The sequence below is a fragment of the Rhamphochromis sp. 'chilingali' genome (genome assembly GCF_963969265.1).
Source record: "Rhamphochromis sp. 'chilingali' genome assembly, chromosome: 4".
Lineage (NCBI taxonomy): Eukaryota > Metazoa > Chordata > Actinopteri > Cichliformes > Cichlidae > Rhamphochromis > Rhamphochromis sp. 'chilingali'.
In genome coordinates this window covers 12,263,493-12,286,122 of record NC_137948.1, presented here as the reverse complement: position 1 = coordinate 12,286,122, position 22,630 = coordinate 12,263,493, and the positions used below count along the sequence as shown (strand labels likewise).

The following is a 22,630-nucleotide window of genomic DNA, read 5'->3' as shown; positions in this document are numbered from 1 at the left end:
ACTTATTTTACTTTGGTGCACGCACTGTTAAAAAGTGCTGGAACCAGATGTTCGTTACCAAGGCAGAGACTGTGTACCAAGTTTGGTTATAGCCAAACATCAACCCACAGCTGGTTCCAGCACGGAGCTCTTTAGCTCCACTCTGACGCAATCCCCTTGATGGGAGGCGTGGGACATCAAACTTTAGTCTCTACCCTCTGTGCTCTACTCATATATCCACTTTTCGACAGGAGAAACCCCATCCTGACTTTATAAATGACTTCTAGACTGTAGTTAAGAAGCAGAGAAGTTGGAAAAAGGGTCAGAAAGAAAAGAGTGAAAAAGGATTTAATAAGGAACCTGGGAGTCCTGAGCCAATCTACCAGGACAGAGAACTCATCCATCCATTATTTTTCTTCTGCCTATCCAAATTAGCGCCGTGGCTAGGCTAAAGTCTAACTCAGTTGTCATGTGACAAGAGACGGGGTACACCTTGGACAGGCTGCCAATCTGTTGCAGATCTAACACAGACAACGCGCATGCACGCACACACACATCAACGTTGCTCTGACTTCCCATGTTGAAGAGGCATTTCATTTGAAAATTCCGACTGGAAACTCAAATTCTGACTCCCAGCTTAATTTTGTATGCACCATTAGAATGACCAATTAACTTAATGTGCAAGTCTTCAGTCCCATACTCTAGTGAGGTGTGTGGCAGAGCAGTTCATCTGCTAATTGGAAGGTTGGCGGTTTGATCCTTGGCTGCTTCAGTCTGCATCCTTGGGCGAGATACTAACCCCAAGTAGAAAAAGTGCTTGTTTGAATGGGTGTGAATGAGGCAAGTTGTGTAAAGCGCCTTGAATGCTCAGAGTAAAAACAACCAGTATTCAACAATTAGTCCACCAGTTTTATGGTGGGGAGCTTTGGAGTCCTGTCCAAGTTATTGGTCCAGTGGGTCCTGTACATCATATCCTTAGGATATGATGCAAATTTATTCATGAATTTGTGCTGGTTGTTTGCTACCATTTTATCTATAAATCATTCTTCTTGGGCTCCACTCCATCTTTTCTAATTCCTCAACCTGCCACACATCACATTACACTCAGCTGTAAATCCTAGGACAAACACCACATGTAGAAAGCCAACTACCTGTCAAAAAGCACTCTTTCCTTTCCTGTGAAATTCACACTTTGTTCTCAGAGCTTCAAAGACAAATTTGTAAAGAGATTTTATTCTGGGTGGGATTCTGTATTGGAAAATGAGTACCGTATTTCCCGGACTACAAAGCGCACCTGAATATTAGCCGCACAAGCTAAAATCAGGGGGAAATCCTGTTTTGTACATACATTAGCCGCACCTGACTAAAAGCCGCAGGTGTTTCAATGTTGACTTATCATATGTAAGAGAATATGCACAAAGGGAATTGTCAGGAAAGAGATGGCTGTTTGGAGACACACCCCTTTTATTAATATTTTGAAAAACAAGTTATGGGTACATATTTGCACATGTAGTACATAACAGTAACCTACAGCACACCAGAAAAATAGATTCGGCCTACCTTTTAGGCTCAGGTGCAGTGACACAGCTTTAACAAGAAGAAAAGTCAGTCATTCACCATCTTTCTCTTCTTCCTGCGCTCTAAAACCACCAAAGTCCTCTTCTCCAATGTCGGAAATGAACAGGCTCAGGATGGCTTCGTCATCCACTCTCCGCTTCTCTCCTTCGTTGTCACTTTCAAAACCAAAGAAATCCTCGTTGTCAGTGTCAGAGTCGAACACCCTCAGAGGGGCCGTGGCGGTGTCCTCCTCTCCATCATGCAGCAGTCCAGCCCTTCAAAATCCGTTGGTGATCGTGGATGTTTTCACACTTTTCCACGCTGTCAGAATCCACCGGTGGAGTTGAGCATAACTTGCTTTTCGCAAGTTTATCGCCGCTCGTCATCCACGACTCCCGCTGAACGCGTAGCGCTACTTTGAAGTTTGTTTTTCGCGCTACTTCGTACGGCACTACGTTGCCTGGCGGACGGACATGTGACTAACATACCACTCTTGAACCCCGATCCTTCCGCCAGGCAACGTAGTGCCGTACAACAGCGGAACACACAAAACAAATCGTCTTACGATATGACAAAAATCATGGAAAATCCATAGAAAAGCCGCACCTGACTAAAAGCCGCAGGGTTCAAAGCTTGTGCAAAAAGTAGCGGCTTATAGTCCGACAATTACGGTACTTATTACCTGGCATTTGTAAACAATTATGGTGATAGTCAGTAAGGCATAAAACATTACTATAAAAAGTTAATGAAGTTCCTTTCAACCAGTTGACTTTTTCCACAGGAAAAAAAAGAAGAAAAAAAGGCTTTGGTTTTAAACCAAGTGGTAGCCTCCTGTTTTATTAAAGATCAGCATTACTAACACCAATCATCAGGCATGTCAGGTCAAAAGGGTAGTAGCGTTCATAAAAAAAAAAAAAAATTAAAAAAAAAGTAGGGATATCTTAAGGTTAATGACACAAGCCAAAATTAGCCAACTGACGTCAAAAGTGGTAACGGAGCACAAAAAGGAAAAATGTTGTGATGCACAGCATCTCCAAAAGATGAAAAGGTCAGTGTCTTCCAGTATTTAATGTATTTTATGCTCTTCCATGTTCTTTCAATAGCCTCTAAACTTCTGTGTTGTCCAGTGCTTAAGTGGGTCCAGACGGCTGTGGATGGTGCTGCAATACTTGCACTTGGGATCAGGTTCACAAGACAAAGACAACATACAGTGTTAGGCCACACAAGCTGTGCAGGGAAACACAAGGAGCACTCTGCTTTGTACATCTGTGAGGTACTTTGGCACCAAGCACAGAGTGAATGTGGTTGAAATCAAAGCACAAACAGGTGGGAGGTTCAGTCAAATGAGGAAGAGCAAATTTACCTGTGGCAACGGGGATGCAGTCTGCTTTTACAAACATTTGAAAAAAGGGGGTCATTCTAAAGAGCTCACTGAATTTGAGTGTGGTACTGTAATAGGATGCCAGTCCTCAATAGGTCAGTTTGTGAAATAGATATTCTACAGGATGACTCAGAACTGAAAGTATAACCCGGGCACATGAGAGCTACAGCTTTGCATTCTGTCCTCGCATTTCTTTGGCTAACATAAATACTACCCAGAACATATAAACACAATAATGTAGCTCATTAAACTTTTAAAAGTCGTAAGGATTCAACAAAGGCTCAACTATAAAGTACTGAACTACAGAAGTTCCAGTTCCCTGTAACACATGACTCCTTAACTATGAGCTCTAATATTAACCTGCCAAGGGATGCAGCTGCTTGGTGAAGACAATTTCAGAAACCCTTCCCATGAACTTTGACCTCACTAGCACAATCTGTAAAAAAAAAAAAAAAAAGTGTTGGGAGAACCTAAATCGTTATTGGTTTCACCCCACAAGACTCAGCTCACTGTGGCCAGGGTAAAATGGGAGCCTGGGTTAGTGGGGTCCAGCCACTGCTGGGCAAAGATCAACCAATTTATGGTACTTAAATTTACCCTTTTTAATTTTTCATATTTATTTCCTTTCTTATTCATAGCCTTTTCCTTTTTTGTTTTCTTTAGGTCACGAGCAGTTGTCCAAGCATTTCACTACATATCGTACTGTGTATGACTGTGTACGTGACAAATAAAAAATTTGAATTTGAATTTGAATTTACTTAACTGACGTCATTATCCAAGGGATTACTCAGAGGCTGGAGTGCTGCAGTTTTCTGCTGTGGACGTCTTTCATGCATGACTCCAACAATAACAGCAGCAGCAAACCAGCAAACCACACGGCATCAATCTTTCTCTTTGGGAGCGTTTATTGCAATCTGATTGAGTAACAAGCTTGCAACATGAATGAAGATGTGAGAGAAATGACTAAAATGTCAGTCCCATGAAAACAAAATCCAACAGATCAAAATTCAAGCCTGGGGGGAAATTGAGGATTTGGAAGCCTTGTTTATGTAAATGTAATGCTTGAAAGACCTCAGTGCTGCCTAAATGCTCTCCACTGTAAACAAAAAATAATAATTTCACATTTACTTTTCTGGTTCAAAGATGATTTTGCTTTAAAACTACATGAGCACCTGCATTCAAGCTGAAATGTGTGCAGCCATTTTTTCAGCTGTGTTTGCCCGTCTATGGGACCCAGCCCAAAGCACTTAATTTAGAGCTGGAACGCAGTATTCAATCAGACCCTAATCATGATCTCCAAAAAGACCAAAAAGCTTCAGCGCTTTCATTACTCACAATCTGATTTTCTTTATGGAGCAAGCCAACAGGTGACACTCCACAGACCTTCAGTGTGTACTTTCATATAAACAGTTAAGGCAAAGATTTAAAAATAAATAAATAAAAATGAACAAAACACAGACCGGGCACACATGCACAAAATCACCCCCAACAAAAAACAACACAAACACATGGACTGTGGTTGAGGATGAATTTCTTGAAGGCAAAATTAAGTTCAGCTGACATAGACAGCTGGAAACCATGTTGTATGACATAATTGTGGGAATAATACCCAAGCTATTTACCTAACACGCACATGCACACGCACACACTACAGAGAGCATAAGGAATAGAGCCAGTGAGGTCGCTGAGGTTGATTGAGAGACCAGAAAAATACTCGCTAACAGTACGTGTTCACCCCCTCAGCCTCAGCATTGGGAGATAAATTTTCTTGGATAGTTTTCTGGGACGTTGTTGAACTACATGGTCAAAGCACAATAAGTCAGATGTAAGTTATATCTCAAAACCTTGACCTGAGAGCAGGCATGTGGTGTCAAGTTCATGTGAATACAAAAAAATATATATATATTTGTTTTAAAAAAAATGCCTCGGGAGAGGAAATCAAGGCCAGAAGGACCGCAAATCATTTGGCCTGAAGCACCAACATTTTCTTCAAGGGCCCAGCACACAAAGTCATTTCTGAAACAATGAGAAACCTCAGAGGAGACCAAACAAAGCCTGCAGCAAGGGTCCTTTTTTATTGCTTTTTCTGCAGACGAACTCTGCACAAATATCTGATTGGACATTTCAGGATTCATTGGAGCACCAAGGCCATCGCCATGGCAGCAAGTACAATGTGTACACACCTAATAATCTCCTCTGCAGCAGAACTGAATCTCAAAGCAGAACATTTTTCTGCTCCTGTTAAACCTCCACAAAGCAACAGTAACAGCATATAAAGCTGCAGCTAGCAGTGCTTTGTATGTGCACATTCAGCCTCCTCGTCAAGAACTCACCAGATTTTAAGTCAAAGTTTGAAAATATTTTGATGTTGGTTTAAGGCTCAATGAGAGGATGAATACCAATTTCAATAATTTAAAATTTTTTTTATCCAAGACAGAAGCAAGATTTGACATGCTTGGCCATTATCAAGCATTAGAGCATTTGAAACCCCAAATGTATGATTTTCAAAAACAAAGTCTGTTGAGGTTGTGTTCAGTGCGCACTACTGCACCTAGTGTGGATTACAGTATTTTTCGTTCAGCCTGGACGATAAAGGTGAGGCAGCCAACAAAGACAAACCTGTGAGGACTATTTGCTCACCACACTGAAGACAACAGGAAGAGATTAGTGAAGAAACGTACAGTCTGTGAGCTCAGTGGCTGTATGCAGTAACACTACAGAGGCAGGTGTGTTCCTGATGTGAATCAGAGACTTTATTACTTCAGCACTGAAAGACAAATGTGACAGCAAGTCAGAAAAAACACAGGTCAGTTCTAAGCTTTGTAACCTATGCACATCTACGTTTAAATTTGCATACACTTTGTTGCACTGATGGGTAGCTTGAGATCTTAGCATAGCTCAAAAAGAACTGCAGCACAAACATGACTCAACTTGGCCCCAAATTTCCTTCACAAACAGCGTGAGAGCTCTTGGATAAGCTGCAGAGCATTTGAGCAAAAAATAAAAAAAAAATCTGTTGTGTTGAAATCAGAGACTGTTGATCTGAAATGGTGTACAGATTTCTGTGATTCAGTTCTTGAGAAGAAAGAGAAAACAAGTAGAAATGATCCATAACCTCGAGGCATAAAAGGCAATGCCTTGATCATGGAAAATGCCTAAAGCTATATAAATCTAATGAAGTGAAGCAAATGTAAGCAGAAATTTCAGGGAAGACAAAAAAAAAAAAGACAAAAAAAGAAAGTGAGCAAAGCGCAACAAAACCACCGGTTTTCCCAGTCAGTCAGTCATTTATCCAACCATGAAAGGGGGCCTTTCATAGGAATACCCGGAAAAACAGTCCGAAATAGAAACAAGCTGCTCCTAATGGCTCCTTATCGCCGTTCAGTCGACAGTAAACTGATATCTATGAAAAGAGATTCACGAGAGCACTTGACTGTATCACTCCTTCCCCTCAAGGGAAAAAGGAACCACAAGAAAATAAAGCAACTTTTTTAATCCTTAACCTTAAACTAAAATTTCATATTATGTAAGAGACCAAGGTAATAACTCACGCCTTATCAATACAGCCCAGATGCAAAAATCCCAGCCCCCTCTACAAACTACAAGCACATGAACCTACCCCCTACCACCTTCCCATAAGCATGCTGACACTTGAGAGGGCGGCACCTCTCTTAAGCACACAGAAAGCCATCTCGGGTGCATTCAAAGCTCCCAGCTCTATTCTTCTCCGCAGTAAAAGAACTCCCAGTTTGAAAGGAGGGAATCGGGCCTCTGCTATTTCATTTAGCATGCCAGACAAGTCTCTGAATCCCTCGTAAACTTCCTAATGTGTAATGAACTTTTGTGAACAAGATACCAAGAAGGACAGTGCATGCCTTAAAAAGAAAAAAATGAAACAAAAACATGAGTTTACCACTGATGCGCACACTTTCCTTTGCTGCGGTCAGCTCTAGGGAATGACAGAACTGCAGAGCAGAAACATGAAGGGACCGCAGTGATACGAAGGGGAACACAGCATCCATTCAGTCACAGAAAATACAAAGATGTGCACAAAACACGGAATAAAAAACTACAGTTGTGGAGAATCTTCAGTACAAACCTGCTGCCGCCAAATCTTTCTCTTCAGACAGCTGCGATCCACCTGCGCTACAGCGAGTATGCTGCCGCTACTGCTCTCCCTCTCTCTAACACGCCTCTCCCATTGAAGCCGAATGCAGTGTAAAATTTTGCGTCGTCTGCCCGCTTTCTTTCACGCTCCTCCTACAGCATCTTTCCCCCCCTTCCTGGAGTTGCTCCTTCTTCCCTACTTAAGCAGGACGCACTCTGGTACATCTGGCAGAAAATACGACGCATCTGCTGCAGGAGCTGCAGAGGACTGGCCAGCATGAAGACAGAAGGGGGCTCTGTGAATTCAGCAGGAGGCTGATAGTGACGGAGGGGTTGAATATGGAAGGGGGGGAGGGGTGAGATGACAGGGTTATTCGCCCCCAGGGGTGCTTCAGAGATCTTTTGTGAAAAAGGTCCAAGACCTCCAAAAGGTGTTTTTTTAGCCATTCCTTCTTTCAAACATTTGTATAGACTGGAACTTGATAACAAAGTGAGTAATGCATAAGACGGATACTTTAGATGGTTGTGCAATAAATTAAGCTCGCTCCTTCTATTTTTCCTCCTCCCAGTCCCCATTTAACTTCCTTGAAACTTATTAAAACACCAATTTGTATTTATTTTTTAATTCACAAATGGCTCTCCTATACTTCCAGTGTTGCCAAATCTTCCCCCTTCCTGCACTACACAGTCCCTCCCTCCTCATTAATCATTAATCCTCCTGATGACATTCAGCACTTGATAGCAGCTCAACTGCCTCCTCATGTGAGGAATCTCCTTTGACACAAAAGAGTTTGGAGGAGCGTTTGATCATATAAAGAAAGGAGGGAGGAGCTGCCATTTAGAAATGGCTTTTTAGTTTAGAAATACAATGATGTGCGCCAAATCGGTCCTTGGCTTTTAAATGAATAGTTGGATAGCAAGTAAAAGCCTTAATATTTAATGATGACGAACACAGACAGAGAGAGATGTTAACAACAACAACAACAAGTACTGCGCCCGCACCGCTCATGTTCTGACTTCACCCTGGCAGAGTTATCCATGCAAATGAGGACTCATCTTAACCTTCACACTATCCTGACTTCCGTGACTGTGAAGAACCTGTTGCACTGAGCACTTGCATTCCCGTGTACTGCACACAACAGATCTTTAAAACGGAACCATTATGCTCCTTTTCATCGCAATTATTTTAGCTTTGCATGATTGACAGTTCAAAACACTGAACTGTTCTTTATCAAAAACATTTATCTCCTCACTTTATTGTTTCAGTTGTACTTCTATGGTTAATCCATACAGAGTCGACAAAGTAGACTATACAAGTTGAAGATTCCATTGCAAAACATTAATACCTGCGCAGGTGGCAATGACTGCAACGTGTAGATACATTTCTAAGGATGTGCACTTTAGGATATGATATGGTTTTAGAAGAGTTTGACGTCACGCGCCTACAGCAATGAGTTAATAGAAGTATAATAGTATCCATTTAACTTCCTCTTAAATGGTTACTCCTCAGAAAGTTTGACTGGCCGGTTGGCGAGCCACGTTGGCCATATTTGTGAAAGCCGCTCAGTCACATCATAAAGTGCACTTAAGGCAGTCTAAAACCTGAGTTTTGGGGTCATGGGGATTATTTGCACTTAAATGGTTAAAAGTGATCATATGACATAAAATCAGGAAACGCATAATCGGTCCCCTTTCAAGATTTTCATTATTAAGATGTGGAAAAGCATCATGCATGAGACGTATTCTAAGGACTACACAGCAATGCTAAAATGGGCCTCGTGTAACATTCCAACTTCCATCATGTATAGGAAATTGTTGGGGTGTCTAATTTATGGTTTGTCAGAGAAACAAACAAATCCAAATGAATATTTAATTGGTGCTTCTGTGGAAAATGCTTCCATTTGGAGGGTAAAACATTGGCCTTATTGCTGGCAAACCAAGGAGGCAATAATTATAGGAAACAAAAATACAAGTCCATACCAGCACAAGAAGCAAATGAGCCAGTTGAGCCTATAAATCAATTTGAAATCAATTATTCGAGCAGAGAGTATGGGATTTATGGGAGAAACAGCCCCAGCAAGCTACTGTATATGCAGCTTTCAGTCTCTGTGGCAGGGATTCCCTGCTTGCTCTGCTGGTCTGTGCGGTGAGTGTGGTTTTACGTTTGTCAAACTGCCTCGGACGAGCGGATCAATCGCTCGTGGCTGAAAGCAGTGAATCCCCACACTGGAAACTATTTTTAAGGAGTAGTGTGTTTAAACTGGTTCATGTGGCAGAAACATCTTCAGCATTCATTTCTCTGCAATGAACGCCTCATACATGTATTTGTTAAAACTACATGTTTCTCACAATAAGCCACACATCCATCACCACAACCTTCTCACTGGACATACCCGCACCAAAATAAACAACACAGCGGGAGCATGAACGGCTCTAACATGGCAATAAAGGTGTAAATCTAGGCTGGTGTGTATCTGTGTTTGCACACCTGTCATCTGTGCATATAAACTGACCTACGCTACATTGCTTGGCTGTCAGTATCACTCCATTAATCTTGATTTAGCACATAATATTCCTCAGCTCAGAACTGCAGACTCGACCACCAGACAGCTATGCGCGTTTACATGAATGTCCTCACTGACTGAGCATAGATGAGACACATTTTAAGGGCTCCATCTACATTTAAAGGAAAAGGGAGAAACAAAGTATAGCTCACTTTGTCACAGTACATGTGAAGCTCATTAACAGCAACTGTTTGATAAGCAGAGAAAGAGGAAACAGACAGTACTCTCCTCCTACTAACAATTTTGTCACAAACCTGCTGATGGTATCGAAGTAAATAGGCACCATTTTTTCCTGCCAACATCAAAATCAAAAAGGTCCACCGCCAGTATTCTTAAGCTTTTACTCTCAGGATTTTTCATCCTCTCTAATCTGGACCACTATTTTGCATTTGAGAACACTGCTGACATTGCACTGGAATGCCATATTTGCCATTTGTTCCATCTTGAGCCACAATAAATGATTCTTGGATATGATCAGCAGTTCTTTCCACTGCTACATGTGACTAGCATGCAGCATTTCCTCATCGAAAACAACACAGTTTTGGCCAAGGGCTGTGCAAACTACTGGCATAACTAAAGCATCACAAAGAAATTCTTTGAATGTAATAAGAATGTACTCATTTGAAAAGAATGCAAAGTATGGATATAAATCAGATTAAACGCCTAGAAAAAGAGAGAAGGAAAAAGAAGTGAACCTCTCTCCCCAGAATTTAACTTGAGTAAATGAACCCATTCTACTCCCTGCAAACCCAAGAGGATACCAAAGCAACGCAAGTGCTGACGCAAGCTTAAATCCCTTGAAATACCCAAAGGAAGTGCAAGGATTCACCTGCAGAGTCTGCAGTGGTCTACTGGCTTGTGTCCAACATTAGAAATAAAGCATGGCTGAGAAAAAGCAAAGCAGTGACTATTACAGGGATTTATTGTGTTTGCCGTAGCAAAATATGAGGCGTGTGTTGTGAAACGACTCGGGTAATTAATGCAGAAAGCTGCCATCTACAGTGGAAAATAATGTGTGTGTATGACTGTTTTCACAGGCAAGAAAATGAAGCATAGAAAGGGCTGATACAAGTGTCAGCAGCATAATCGCGTAACATAAAATAATCTCCTAAGAAGCCAATGAAGTTTCTTCTCATTTAGCCATATATGGTCGGCACCCTTTAATAAATTATTCATTAGTAAAATATTACTTTTGTCTTATAACGGTTGTAATTAAACCTGACAAATAGGCCCCAGGCTTTATTAATCACCCAGATGTATTTTTTTCCTTGTTTGTTCACAGACTCAGATGAACCGTGTCCTGAGACGACCTTCTCCCCCTGAATGAGGTGTGGAGACTCTTGGTCTATGTGGGGGAGGGGGGCTCCGTTTAGTTTCCTGGGTTGACTGCAACATCATGTGACACATGGTGACTCACTAATGAGTCCGCGTCTGGCACAAGGTCAGGAGGTGCATATTACGGTCAAAAGATATATTTTGACGGGGGCTTGAACTCCACAGCGTGACCCTCAGTTTAATCGACTTCTTAGAATAGCACTAAAGCTATGCTGTTAACAGACCAGCTCGGTTAAACACATACTACTACCATGCGAAGAAATTACGCAACATGTTAAATTACTTTAACATGTTGTCAAAAAAATGTGAGCTATAGCAAAAACACCCACAAAATGTAATTATGCTGGAAAATATTACAATTTAATTCCATCTCCCAGTGCGGTCCAGAGGGAGCAGTTTTGACATGAAGCAGATCTCAGCCATAACTGAAAGGACTGAGAGGCCCAGCCTTCAAGTCTGACTTAAACGGCGACACGAAGGGAGAGATTCAGACAAACACAAATCACTGCCAAACATTGTTACTTACAACACCCACTCCACGGCACATTTCCACTGCCAGCTGCCAGATTCAGTAACAAAAATATTCAATAAAAACAACCTCTTATTTTATTTTATTTTAAAATCTGTCCCACATTGTAAATTAATTTCGGATGAGCTATTGGAAAAAACAAACAAACAAAAAAAACTGGATTGAACACTTTCAGATGTTTTATGTATGATCAGTAATTAGTTACTGATTACTTTTTTCAAGTAACTTGACCAACACTGATGATGACTTAAGAGTATGGCTCTGTTGTGGACAATGTAATTGTGGCTATCACTACCCTCTAAATTTGAGCCTATTGGATAGACCGGCTTGTAAAAAAACAAACAAAAACACAATCTTTGGAAGATGTACTTTTATGGCCAGTTGTAGTAATGTAATTCTCTACTTTTGTACCCTGTAAAAACAAAAAATTCTAACATTTAAGAGTCAGCTTGGTGATTTGCTCTTTGTTCAGTGCAAAGAATACAACAAAAAGTTTCAGATGAGAGAGACGTAAAGTATCTCACTGTTTACCAAATCCACTTCAAAAACAGAACTAGGGCAAAGAAATAGAAACCCCTGCTACTAGATCTTCTAAGTCCAGCAGCATAACAAAGACCACATGCAGTACTATACATTTCATCCACCCACGCTTCATGGTACACAAAAGCACCACAGAAGCAGACCAAGGGAGCATTCTCTTATATTACTTCTGTTCTAGAAATCACAGCAGAATGACCCTCAATTACACTGACAAATACAGCTGTACAAGTAGAAAAGCAACAGCCACTAAACTAATGATTAAAAAACTATTTACTATTGAAACACACTGGTGGCTATACAGGCTTCAAAACATTGAGAGCCCCCAATTTAGAAGCACTGGAATTGACATGATTTTACAAAAGATTGAAGCTACCAGTCAAGAAAGGTCAAGAGGAGTGCTCATGCATCTGTTTATCAAACCTATTAATCAAGACACACACACACAAAAAGTATTTTATGATGCATTTTTCCATTTACAATCGACTGTCAGGTCAGTGAAGCCATCTATCCGATATGGACCTGACCACTGTCAGGTCATGTCAACCTCAGAGCGCTGAGCTGTAACACTCCCGACTCCTCATCTGCCCTTTACTGCAAGTCCATTTTCTGCTCTAGTGTCATGAGGGGGCTGTAATGAAACAGCCTATTGTGCACGACAGAACTGCACCCTGCCTTTGACACTTCCACAGTGTGCGAGCGTGCTCGTGTACGAATGTGTGTTTGTGTTTTTAAGTGCGCGTCAGTGCGCTCCTACTTTCCCATCCTTGCAAAGCACAAAGCGGTTGTTTGTTGCACTACAAAAGCCCCACAGGCCACCAGTGCTGAAAGCAGAACTTGTGTCAGTTTGTGACTATGCATTATATGCTTAGCGAAATATCTGCTTTTGTATCTATACGAGCAAAATAATGAAGAAATTGATGGCAGCCAATTTGTATTTCCTATGTGCATTTGTGCATGCGGTCAAGATGTGGCCGCATACTCCCAGCCTGCGTTTCATTGGGATGTGACTGATGATTACAAGACCCATCATGTGGCTCTAAACCAGAGATCTGCACCACAAAACCATGGCACACAAACAGACATCCATAAATCTGATCATTTACAGCTGCCAGACCAGACCAGGCCAGACCCCCGTTCTTCCATCTGAGCAAAACTAGCCAAAAAGAAAGAAAGAAAAAACAGAAGCAGAGGTTATCGAATCATATCAAATTTGGCTGTGAAACAATTCAAATAGAGCACATGCACAATCAGGCACAGGCACAAACACAAAGTAAAACAACCAACTCCTCTGGCTGCTGTCAGGACTTATGAGTCACAGAAGAGACAGCTGTTATTCATCAGGGAGACACCCATTCTGATTATAATTAAAACAGCTCAGAGCCATAAATCAGCGTGTCAAGTCCTTGGAAAGACCACTTTGATTAATACTGTTAAACATGGTCATCACAAATCTGTCCATGCCGAAAGACAGTGCAGCCACCACAGGGAGGAAAAAAAAAATGCATCTCTTACCTACTACAACAATGTCTTTTCACTCAACTTCAAAACCTATTCAAGCACCTTAAAAATCAATACACAGTTCCACCAAAGGAAGAGGATTGTAGTAAGCTCTGCCCCGCTATGCTGTAGGGCTGGGTTGAACATCATTATATCATTATCCATGTCAGATATGCCCAGCCTTTTGTGATTTCCAACAAAGACTCTCCCTGAAAGTTCAAGAACTGCATGGGTTTTTAATTTCCACCATCTATAAAATCCATCTTGGGTTGAATGCTTGCAGGTTTAGAACAGCTGGCCATCTCTGCAGTGAGAATTGTTAAAATCATATAATTCAAACCTCCTTTATCCTGAAGATTCACTGAGTTTTCTCTAAACTGAACCCAGCTTAGCATGTGTTTGGACTTGTCTTTGACTGGGAAAGTGTCCGAAATAATGGAAGAAGTAGGATGGATGTGTGTCGTCAACTTTGTCCATCTTTAAGGAAATGTATCACTATACGGTTTTTAAATAAGAGCAAGTGTTGTTTACTCCAAATTTAAAAAAAAAATACATACATTTTCATATTGACGTCTACAATAGTTTGCAGAAATGTTAGGCTGACTTAATATCAGATATTATTACAGCACTCTACCCTAAAAGTAGATGGATTTAAATGTAAATTCTAATAATATAAATGAAAAGTGTCTGTGTATATGCCTTGCCAGTTTTTGGATCAATTTTTATTAACTAAAACTACAAAATTCATTCACAAAGTAACTGGAATACAAAAACTAAGTTAGGCTGTTAAACCATATCTCTGTATATTCTTTCTTGAACCTTAGTGAGTAATAACAATATCCTTGGACAGTGAACCAAGGCTTTCCAAAACAAGAGAACGTAGAACTAAGCAAAGCACTGCACTGGCATGTCATCATCACCTAGGACTAGCATATCACTGTGCACGTTGTGATCAGGGTGAGGCACCACAGCCAGGTCTGAACACCGCACACACTTTACTGAAGGAAATCTAAAGGAAGAAATGGGAGCCAATCTTCAAAAATATGTTTTTAGATCAAATGTTGCTGGAGACAAGTGCCATTTACAGCACACTTTCAGTCTTAGCATTACTGCTCCTATAAATACTCGGGTCTTGTGCTTCATTTTTTGAGCTATTTCGCTTATCAACCTTTCTGTGCTGACACTCTCACTGTCATTGGGCAGCTCGGGTTTTATACTTCTGTCATTGTTGTTACAAAGACCTCGACTATTAGGAGATGCCAACTGTTTCTATGACTTTCAGCCACTCATAGAAACAGTCATATTATACTGGTTTACAAAGAGACAGGACAGATGTAAAAAAGGCATTAAAGTTGCTGTACACAAGTCAAATGAAGAACAAGAAATATTAATTAAAATCATTTTCCTTAAGTTTATTTACCACATTGTTGTGCACCCATTTCACAACAGCCTCTATTAACGTTTGCAAGAATTTAAATGATGCTAGTGTCTCTCATAGCTCGTCTGCGGTGTGCTGTAACATCGCTGAATTATTTTTTTTTTTTAATTATCTTCATCATCCCTTATTACATCACTGCTCTCTTAGCAGAATGGAAAAGCTGCATTTTTCCCCTCAAAGCTGGGAGGCCCCAAAAACCTCTGATGATAAATACGTCAAAGGCAAGCTGATTGTCGCTTATGTCTTCTCAGCAGCAAGAACATACAGAACAGTGACATTTTGTAATTTTGCCACACGTTTGCCATATTTACTCGTTAGAACATGCCAGTATTCCAAGGACTTCAGCCTTGTTTGATTAACAGATTCGTTATTACAAGAAAATGCAATTACAAAGATGCTTAATACAGTTCAATAGTGTATATTACTTCTGAATTCCTGCTGCAGGATAAACAAAATCGCAGAAAGCACTACGAAACTCATTAAAGGATTACATCGACAGACGTTAATCCACTTTCTATTGTGGTATAATTTATAAATGGAGCATTAGAAGCTTAGCCAGATGGCTTAGCTGCAGTTTGCACTTTAAATGGCAAATATGTCCAAATCACAAAGCTGTCAGCAACGGATTCCCACTGGAGCTGAATCCTTGTCAAGAACAATACTAAATCAGTTGGTACAAGAGAATTATTGGAATGAAAAAAAAGAGCTATCCCAACTCGGGTTTGTTTTTTTTAACAAATTTTAATGCAAAACAAAATTTTAGCTGCTCAAATGTTGCTTGGAGATTGAATATGGGTTTGGTAAAACTAACGTAAAAGAAAATGTACATTAGAAGGATAATAGTGGATAATATTATCAAAGAGGAGTGCTCCAGCAGTGCTCAGAGATAAGCACAGACTCTAAAGTACTTTTGTGTCTGCAGTTAAATTTGCTGGGACCTGAAATGTTCTCATACAGGAATTAAAGAACCAGACAACTTGGTATGTAACACTTTGAGACACACCAGCAATCAGAGCTACGCTGACTTCTTCTGACCTTACAAGCTCTGAGCAACTACGTCTGAGAGAGATCCTTTAAAAATATCTGACAGAGAAAGAGGGAGAGCGACAGGGTAAGATAAGACCGAGGTGCATAACGAGAGACAGATCAAGTAAAGACATACAGAGTGAAAGAGGAGTGAGTGAGAGGAGGGAGATCTTGTGTCGCTCGTACGTCAACGGCCCAAAACAGAAAGCACAAAGCACGCCGCTGCTGTAAACACAGAAAAAGATCCTTTCATTTATCAGATAGGAAAGAATCAGACTGTGGCTAGGAGATCAAACTCATGGGAGTTCCCTAAAATTCAATGAGTCACAAACATACTACAGATCAACAGTGTTGCAGTGCTGAGCCAAAAGAAATTGTTTTAAATATAATTAACAAGAAACACAAAAATTTTTGTCTTACATATGGATGGCTGGAATCAGCTTTTACTGGCTCTGATCCAATAATATCTTTAGGATTTGGAGAAATACCTCCAAAGTGCTGCTGCTCTGCTGTTAGTTTCCTCCACATTACGTCAGCTTTGGGTGATGACAGATACAGAATAAAGAACTCAAATGAATAGATCGGATCATGTCACCAATATCCAGCTTTCTGGGCTAGTATCAGACTGATATCCGATCCACTACTGTCAAATTCCTAGAATTGAATGAATTCTAGGATTGGCTTTCAAACTAAAAGCAATACTGCCATATGGCCCCCACAAACTCAAACTACAGGGGACAGGCACACGATGCTTCCATCAGAAGACTTGGAAAAAAGCTTTGTAGTTTCAAATTCTGAAGATGGTCAAACATCCAAAACCCATTTTGCAGTGGAAAAGGGTTCTGTGGGCTTCTGTGGACAGTGGAAGTTTATTCGAGATAACAAAATTCTAGGACATTAGGACTATCATTTGAAAACAGAAGAACGGCAACCACCAACCACGAGCTTTATTTATAACCAGGAATCATACTTGAGGTTTTGAACTGGAAAATCTGCACAAAACCAGAAAAGTTTCTACTGTGTGTCCAGGTATGTAGACAGTTGTATATGTTTAGAAAAAAAAAAAAAAACCCAACTGTGTTTGTCGGGAAATAAAATTCATAAAAGATCCATTAATATTGGTTACAAACTAAAAGAAATCGCGCCACGTCATAAAAAGTGCAAAAGCTTTTGCACTGTAGTCTATGCAATCATCCTTATTAGTTGTAAGATTTTAAAACTCCTAATGGAAGTAAAATAAACACAAGGTCTCCACTATAAAGCTGGTACTGACTTAAAATTGCACTGGAGCAGAAAAACAAGAGTGACAAATAGGCTTAAAAATATCAGTCACCAAAAGTGGAAGCAGACTATGTGTTAACAGCCTAAATACACATTAAAGGCGATTAAAATTTGAGCTACTTTGCAGAAGGGAAAGGTCTGGTGCTTTTTTCTCTACAGAATGACTTTGAGCACATAAAAACTCTGGCCACAAGTTTACCACTGACCGAAGCTAAGTCAAGGCTCTCCACAAACCTTTTAGTATTACACTCCATGTACCTCCCTTTGTCCTTGATAAAACCATAGAGGAGGGTGGAGGCATCTGGACTACAGACCGAAGAAAATAAGAACTTTCCATTTCACTCAACACTACATTCAAGACTTTACTCACCATCCTCTGTTCTGCTGTAAAATAATACTCAAAGCAGCGCTGTGGTGTTTATGCAGTGAACAGGTGTTGCGAAAGCTTGTGCAGAAGCTTAAATGGTGCGTGCTGATGTCAAATTTCTTACCTCTCTGGGGACTGGCCGAGGTGATGACGTCTCGCCAACTAGGACAAAAACAAAATAAAAACTTTTTTTTTTTACTTTCTACCTCCAAGTTCAGTAAAACTCTGAGCCACATTGCGAGTCTGTGGTGAGGACATCTGACACAGAGGCTGATGCACCCACTGGTTTAAACATTTACGCATTGTGCGCTTATGAAGTCTGTAATCCTGAAATACAAATACAGCAAATTAGCCAGGAATGAGTGAAACAAACCTAAAATCAAAGGTAGAGAGGCATCTCACAACAAAAGTAATGAAGTCTACTTTTCCCCCTCAAGCCTTTTCATTATCCCATCTGAGTAATTTAACATACTCCCAAAAATCCAAACAAAAAAGAAGACATTTAATTAAGCTAAAATCTGAAATGTCTCATGGACTTCCATCAGGAATGGTCACAATGTGTTAAACTAGGTCGAAGAACAAGACGAGTCTAGAGTCTAGATTACGCAGTCTTAGGAGCTGAAAACGGCCACTTGAGGCTGCCCTCAAAAACCAATTGATCCCCAAAGAATTTTCGATTAAAATACCCAACTCCATGCATGAATGTAATATTTTTATAGTCTGTTACAAAAATTGATTTGGGTCTCTAGTGAATTTACTCAAGTCCACGAAGAGGTGCCTTTCTGTATTATTCACCAATTTGGATCCAGTTGATGCTTAAAGTTAGGGGCATGACTGCTTCACCTGACACGTGTAAATTGCTATCTAGAAGGCCGCACCTTCAGTAATTCAAGTCACTGAATTGGACCTCTGCACTGTTTTTTGTGCTGTTGATAACTTTAGAGTACTTTTAATTGAATTATCTGTCAAATATCATGGCTGGCTGTGGTGACTGTTTTACTTTCCATGCTTTTAGGGGTTTATACTGAGACGTCCCTGACCTTGTATCTAACCAGCTTCCTTACAAAGGAAATTGTAAATGTTCCCCCCCCCCTCTTCTTTTACAAACGTTTAAGAGTGTACTTTAATTATCCCTTTACTACCATTTCCCAGTAGTACCCTGGCCATCACTGGATGTGGCTCATTTAGAACTCATTATTGTGCATGTATGAGCAATTGCACTGGTCTCAGTGTGTGTTCTAGGTCACAGCGGTCAGCAGTTTCCAACATAGAGACTAGGCTGTGCCTCTGTACTATAATAGCGGCTACACCAAGCAGCAGGAGGCCTGAGGGACACGGTTTGCCTTTGATAGACATCCATGTCATCTGCATAAACACCAACTGTGTCAACACCAGGGAGCATGGGTCACTGTAGAAGAACGCGAGTGCAGACTGACAGCATGTTAAATGTGTTTTTGCTAAGTGCTGCGCCTGAATTCCATTCCAATGACAATTGGTTACTGGGAATCAAAAACATTACAAAAGTGTAACAAATATGGAACAAGGTAGTGCGAAAACATTGGGAACATTTAGGCTTGGTCGGTGCTTTTTTAGATCAACAAGTAACTGTAACTTAAGTAGGCCTGAGAATAACTTGAGGAATACCTCAATTTCCATACCTGGATGATTGATCATGCATCAAGACGTTTTGGAGTATATTTATATTTTATTTTACAGGATTATCTACCCAATAGTATGGTCTTCTATGAGGTACAGGCCATCCAAGAAGTCTTTCTTCAACTTTGATGAATGAAATTCTAACATTTTTTTTTCTAGTTACTTTGTAATACTTTACAGGTACCCACGTTTGCGTGTTATATGCCAGCTAAGTTTACAAGTAATATTTATAATAAAGCACTGCTAACTTAGTACTCTATCGAAATGTGCGAAGATTATCTGGTTCCACCTGATTAGTACTCCAAGTGATCATCGTGAGTAACGGGCAGAACAATTACATCCTCTTCCACTAGAGGGCAGTGCAACTACCCGCTATCATTAAATGGGTTGCCAACTGCCAGTAAAAAAGACGAAGAAAAAATGACGCAATAGACATGCGTGACGACGCGTGATTGCAAAAGATAAATATTTGAAAAGAAAAAGTAGTCGATCTGATCTGGGTCCTGGAAAATTCCAACCCAGATGAAGAACCTATCATGAATACTGGTCAGAATAAAGCAAAAAAAAGGTATACTGGGGACAAACAGAGTCAATTCCACAATACCCGGTGCACGGGGAAAAATTATGAATATGCTTTTTGTGATATTTTTGTTTGTTGGTGTGCCGTACAATTTTTCTAATGTGAAATATATGTGCTGTGCATCCAAAAGGTTGTGAAACACAGCTCTATCCTCTAGTCTAAATATGGCCATGTTTGGCTCCAGAAACATCAAAATGGTAAAGGGCAGTCCTTAGAGATCTCTGCTTGGATTATTTCTGTTACTGTTCAGCTAAAACCCATCAGACAGACGAAAAAGAGGAGTTCCTGCTGTCTAGATTACCTAACTGTGGACACAATGACTGGAATTGTCAGCTGGTTCTAGAAATATGCATTATTGGAGCACTGCATGAGGCTGTATAAATGTAAAAAAGCACCAGATTTTACAGTAGTTATGGAAACACCTCTGTCCGGGTTGGCTGACTGAACAGGAATTGAAATCACCTGGTTGAAATGTTTTTGTGTTAGTGCAGGTGGAGAAAGGAATTTTCCTCCACTTCTCAGGTGTGGACTGACATGAGAAGTGTGAGAAGCATGAATCTCATTGACAGAGGGTCTGTACTCTTTTACAGCTCCGATGGTGAACTTCCTTTTTAAACAAAAGCAGAGAAGTCCGCAGACCACAGAGTTCTTTGGCTGAGTGATCCGACAGAACTCCAGGGTTCTTTATTCAGACCTTGGTATTCATCTACCCCAACTCTAGTAGCACAGCAAAGCCAATGATTTAGCTAAACCATGGCTATTGTGCTTCCACACTTTCACACCGTCAGCAGAAATAATAATTGGCATTAGAGAAATGGAACTAGCAGAAAGAACTGCTTCAAGTCATTAGCAATGCCCAGCGCTGCACTTAACATACTACTCACTTTTTCCTTGGGCGACATGCAGGGACAGTTACATAACCGTTTTTGCTGACCACTGTGGTGGCCCTACTGATTGGGAGGATGTGACTGTCCAACCATGCAGCATGACCCCCTTTAGCCTTATTACATAAAGTCCAGACAAATTAAGTGCAACTGTTTAACCATTTGCTGCTTTAACCTTATTAAGGGAGGTTACTAATGAAGTTTTCAACCAATTTTAGGTAGCTTCTAATGGAGTGATAGCACCTCCATGTCATCAGCTACTATAGAGACCTCTTTTAAAAAATAAATAAAAATAGACAAGATGAGAGAGAACTTTGCTTGTAGACTTGTTAGTTTTGCAGCAGTTACACAACAACTCATTACTCTGATTTTGTCAAAAGGGCTTAGAGAGATGAGTGAAAACCCCAATGGAATTTTGACAGTCTTTAAATTCAGACTCATGAAGAAGAGGACAGGTGTTCCCTCTACAGCTATCGACCAGATTTATCCACATTGGGAGTAGACAGCCAGAAATCAGGGCACACAACAAAGCAAAAAACTATCAAATCTTGAGGACAACCTAAAGGAAATACTGGCATGCATTAAGATTTGTTTATTTTCACCATCAGTTTCAGAACAGATGGCTGATAAGGCAGGCTGTCAGAACTGTGCCCGTTCAGTAGGATGCAGCAGCAGATGACAGTTTTTAAAAATGTTATTCGGATGTAAGACATAAACCCATTTATGCAAGTAAACACACATGGACTCGTGCGGCTTTGTTAACTGACTACAAGTACGCAAGCCTTTACCTTTTCTTCAGTTTCTACAGCTGATTTAATTACAGTACACAGAATTACCCTCTAGTATTCTCAAATTAAATCAAGGGAAATAAAATTAGAAGAGACATATTACATTTAGCTTGCTTAACTTTCACTCTTAATTGTTCTCCTTGAGTTCCAACAGCAGTTTGTCAGATGGTGCGTTACTGACGTGTGTGGATAAATTCTTCCACAGCTGTGCTACTACTGTGTTAACATTTAAAAGTGAAGAAAATAAAGTCGTTTTTCACATCCAGTCATTCATTTCCAATCTGTTCAGCTGAAAACAAACAAACAAACAAAAAAAAAACAACCCCCACCACCAACAACAACAACAACCACAACCCCTGAACTGAACAGTTTTCTCCACCTTCTTTTTGCAACAATGTCAGACCTGATGTAAGCATCAGATGTGCAAACAATTTGTGGGGCGTTATCTTGATTCCCACTCTGAGTTATGAGTTTGAAGTTCAGGAATTTACTAAAATATTTCTACGATCCACCAAACTCTATTACCGCAGCCCACTACAGAACTTGCCTCTAGTATATTCTACTTCATGCGTATCCCTATGATAGAGTACAAGTTGTTTTTGATACCCACTCTTCCTCAATCTGTTGACCACAGTCAAAATTTCAAAATCACTTAAGCCCATTTTAAATGTTTCAGAAGTAGCAATATCTAAATATGACATCAGACATGCCAAAACAGAGTTTTATTTCCTTTTGGATATTATGTTCTCCATTAGTCAAAAGATTGAGGATATATTTTAGTCCACTCTTAGAAAATGTACAGGTAAAAATGCCTTTCCACTCATGCTGAACACTGAAAGCACTTCTTCAATACAACCCACATTCATTTATATTGCTTTTTATTTCATACACTTTTTAATCAAACAGGCACAAACTTCCCAAAGTGTTTTTCAGAGGTTCAGTATCTTGCCCATGAAAGCTTTAACACGAGGACTAGAGGAATATTAGGATTAGTAAACTACTAGCTCTTCCTCCTGAGCCACAGCTGCCCCTTGGTTTCTTTCAGTTTAATACAACCCTGACTCATGACCTCAAAAATATAAATATATACATAAAAACTAAATATTAGAGTGAAATTATAC

General features: G+C 40.2%; 1 protein-coding gene across 3 annotated transcripts in view; it reads right to left on the bottom strand.

Moving 5' to 3' along the window:
• The window catches only part of add3a (adducin 3 (gamma) a), a 103,497-nt gene that overhangs the window by 65,498 nt on the left and 15,369 nt on the right, over positions 1-22,630 (bottom strand). Inside the window, exon 2 of one of the 3 annotated variants that reach the window (XM_080879589.1) lies at positions 17,726-17,763. The exons of 1 other annotated variant lie outside the window; for it this stretch is intronic. The gene's annotated coding sequence lies outside the window, so the exon portion shown is untranslated. Of the gene's footprint in view, positions 1-7,016; positions 7,295-17,725; positions 17,764-22,630 lie in introns of those variants that run through there. One more of the 3 variants, XM_080879588.1, reaches the window with a different exon arrangement.